Source organism: Cynoglossus semilaevis, chromosome 15 (genome assembly GCF_000523025.1).
Source record: "Cynoglossus semilaevis isolate Cse_v1.0 chromosome 15, Cse_v1.0, whole genome shotgun sequence".
NCBI lineage: Eukaryota > Metazoa > Chordata > Actinopteri > Pleuronectiformes > Cynoglossidae > Cynoglossus > Cynoglossus semilaevis.
This window is the reverse complement of record NC_024321.1, coordinates 16664630-16668684: the sequence shown is the minus strand read 5'-3', so window position 1 is coordinate 16668684 and position 4055 is coordinate 16664630. Positions and strand designations below refer to the sequence as shown.

Genomic DNA, 4055 nt, shown 5'->3' with positions numbered 1-4055 from the left:
TTTTTTTGTGTCCTGGCAAGAATCAGGCGATACGATACGTATCACGATACAACAGCAACAATACGATATATTGCGATACTATAGGCTTAACAATATGTTGACAATGCTGTTAGGTGCTCAACATCAGGTTACTAAAATTTGAGGAGAAATAAAACGCCATGAAAAGCAAAATTAAATGAACCAACGCCATAAATATTGGACTCTTAATTAATTTAAAAATATATATGAATATGAATATGATATTCTGAAACGAAATATTGCGATATTTCAGTGTATCGATATTTTCTCACAGCAGTGCTAAAGTATTGCGTGTACTACCAACAGTTCTCCATCACATACATGAATAAGCCAAAAAAAACAAAAACAACTGCATTTCTGCAGATGTTAAAGTTCCAACACACAAGGAGTCCTCGATGATAATAAGTGTAATCAATTCCATAATTAACTGCTTAAATGATTCAACCAATCACCATCAGTGTCAATTACCATTCAAAGCCATCTCCCCCAGATTCCACTGCTGTGATTAGGCAGCTACATGATGGCCAATTACAGTCAGCAGTACACAGCATTCAACACAGGCCTTATTACAATCATACAAAGCCTTCAGATCTCTGAGCGAGAGCATGAAACAAGGGGTGAGATGGAAGGGGAAGGTGGCAGGAGATGGAGCAACAAAGAGGGTGGGGGGGGATGAAAGAATATTTCTCCAGGAGGAGGAGAAGATGTTGGATTCGCTCAGACTGAACAAAGGCGTGGGGCGCTTCAAAAAAGTGTTTTTTCTCCCTCTCTTCTGCCTCAGAGGGAAAATCCACCGTCAAGAAGCAGCAGCAGCAGCAGCAGCAGCAGCAGCAGCAGAACCTCAGTGGCAACTAACTGACTTTAAAGTAGCATCTCAGTGATGTCAACGGTTTCATGTGGAAGCTGGGATTCATCAGTTATTGTTTTGGTTTGATCGTTTCACCCTCCTGTCATCAGTGTGTGATTAATTATTTGATTTTTTTTTTTCACACTTTAAAACAAGACTTAACAGAAGTGATGCAAGGTGAAAATAATGCTGACGTAAATAAACTGCATCACGTGTCACTGAAGCAGATATAACGGTTAAAAATGTAAATTATTTGTATACAAGAACTTTTCTCACAATCCCATCATTTTGCGGCTGCTGTTTCAACACTTCAGCTTTGACTTTTAATTATTGGCCTGAATAATTATTGTAAATTCCCTGTTTCCGTCACTCGTCTTTCCTTCGTTCTCTGGTACCGGCAGCGAGCGGAACCGTTTCAAATTACCGTTGTTTTGGACATGAATTAATTCTCAACTTTACATCCATCCCATTATTTCTCCATCAGGAACTACGTGTGTGGTTAGTGAGGAGTGAACAGACCTCACAATGAATGAAAAATAATGATGTCTTTGCACAAAGGTCACCAGATTGTGTATTTTCAGGTACTGCAGTTATACTCAAAATACTCAAACTGACCTGAGGTGTAAACACTAGTGTGAATTAGTGTGAATGGTTGTTGTTGCCTATGGACCAGTGACAGAACTGGGAAATGGTCCAGGCTGTGACCCCACCCTCATCTGACGACTGCTGGGATTGGCTGCAGCTTTTGCTGCAACTGTGAAATTCATTATGCAGTTAAAAAAAAAAAGAAAGAAAAAACAGAGTTGTTTTTTTGTGATTTAAAAGAAGAAAAAAAAATCTACAAGCTCCAGAAAACAGAAGAGAACTCTTTCATCTTCTGTCACTTAATCCATTTCAGGGTCGTGGGAGGGAGACTGGGAGGGAGGGTGAGAAGAAGGGAGGAAGAGAGGGAGGGCTCTGGCGATTCCCAGCAGTCATCAGACAATGACCAGGTTCAAGTACTCACGCCCACATTCACACCTGTCATCAATTTAATTTGTCCACTTATCCTAGTCCAAGCCCCCACACACACACGGAGAACAGTCAGACTGCATACAGAGCGACCACCAGTTACCCCCCCACTCTGACCCCCCCATCCTTGGAGCTGGAAACCAGTGATGACTGTTAGCTCAGAGCACCAAGCGCCCTCTCGCTGCGATGTACGTGACATGTCACAAAACATTGTTTATATTTAAATAAATCCCAATTACCTCGATTGTCTCTGTGACATTTAGAGTGGTCTGAATCACCAGGATGTTAAACACACACCTGTCATGATACTGTAGGCTGTGTTAAAGAAAAGTCCGACCATCGACAGGAGCCTGGTATCAAACATTCCTTTGTTACCGTACCAGTAATAAAGCCCGGTGTGACAACAGCAGCGTGATGGAGTGGTGGCAGGGGAGGGGTTACGTGTGGACACCCTGAGCTTGTTGTTGAGCCCTGAGCAGCTCCACTTCAGTGGCGGGAGGTTAAGTACCTGGCTCCAGGGCCCTTTCACACTGGCTGCTGAGGGACAGCAGTGTGTGTCACTTTTCCTTTCACTCTGGTTCCCCCACTAGAATACGGATCCAAAACAGCAACGCCGTCGCCAAGTTACTGTAATCCCACTACAATACACAGTTACAAGAAGGCTGACTCTGACTTGGAGGTATGAACATACATACATTAGCTAGCATTAGCCCTGGTGTCACTAACAGGACTGTTGTAGCTAACGTTAGCTTTGGTGACTGTACTAATGCCATCAAATGAACACAGCAACAAGATAAAGAAAACTAATTTTATGAACAGTCCAAAATTCAGATCATGTTTTTGGATAAATCAAAATAATCTCTGAGCCAAAACAAATGAGTTTTCACAAACATTTCAAAAACCATACCAAAGAGGTCCATCAACCCCCACAACCTAGACATATATGTCCACATATAAATATTAAGGTATTGTTCACAGATCTATTAAGGCAACATTCACTGAAAAATGTACCATCAGAACAAAAACACGACCAAGTCCAAGTGCAACAACAATTGGATATTCTTACGTGTAAATGTAACAAAATCTTAAATAAATCAATAAAAGAAATTCCCATGGTCACAACTGTTTTTGTGATGTAATACAATCATATAAATCAGATTCTTTGGCTGGTCAAAAGTGAATTATAAATTACAGATGTTAGCCTGCGTTTCTTTTTCTTTTACAAAGCTTTAATAAGAAGCAGTTTGTGGGGCTTTCTTTCTTTTTTTTTTTTTTTTTTCAAAATGTATGCTAAAGCAAACATTTCAATGTCAGGGAAATTGCTTAACATTGAACTCCCTGCAGGTGACGACCTGCTCTCCTTCAAACCTCCAGCATCACTCAGCTCCTCTCCTGTTAAACGGCCTGAGCACATCGCTCCATCTCTCCATTTGTTCTCGTGTCATCTGCTGAATATAAAGTGACCTGACGGAGGGCTGAGATGGAAAAAGCAATTTAACGTGCTACAGTATGGGAGTCCTTTGCATTGTGAGTTGCAAATCACTTCCTGTATCAGACAATGAAACTGGCGTATGCTGACCTGATAGTTACACCAGGTTAGACAGGCGACGTTGGGTCAGAGCAAATGTGTTAAAGTATGTTTACTAATCACAGCCTTGAAGATACATTTTTAACTACCTACTTGGGAAAATCCAACTTCATAGTGCCCCCAATTGGACAATCAGTGTAATGATTTAACTAAACTCAGTCCTCTCCAGAATTTAAGTTCTGGTGTGGTGTCATTCAGGAACTGCAAACACCCTGACACAAGTACAGATGTTTTTTAGTTGTTTTTTTTTTTTGGTTTTTTTTGACTCATTAAAAAATGTCTGCACTTAAATAGAGGTGGCTGTACCTCAGTGGGTTTATGCAGTGGCTTTACAATTAAAAGGTTGTGGGATCGAATCCTGTTATTATTGTAAGGGAAAACGTTCCCTTTAATTTTACCAAAAAAAAAAATTTAGGAAATTAATTTATTGTGCATTATTAACATTTGTATGACTCATAAAATAAATTAGTTTGAAAGAAAATTATATTTAATATTTCTATAAACAGTAATAAGAATAATATTTGACTATATATTATATATTTTGACCACAGAGCTGCAGCAGGAACAACAGCATTTCTCAATCATGTGATG

At 39.9% G+C, this 4055-nt stretch overlaps 1 protein-coding gene across 1 annotated transcript in view; it reads right to left on the bottom strand.

Annotated features, from left to right (window-relative positions):
- aff2 (AF4/FMR2 family, member 2) overlaps positions 1–4055 on the bottom strand; it is a 102253-nt gene that overhangs the window by 97589 nt on the left and 609 nt on the right. The gene's annotated exons all lie outside the window — the stretch shown is intronic.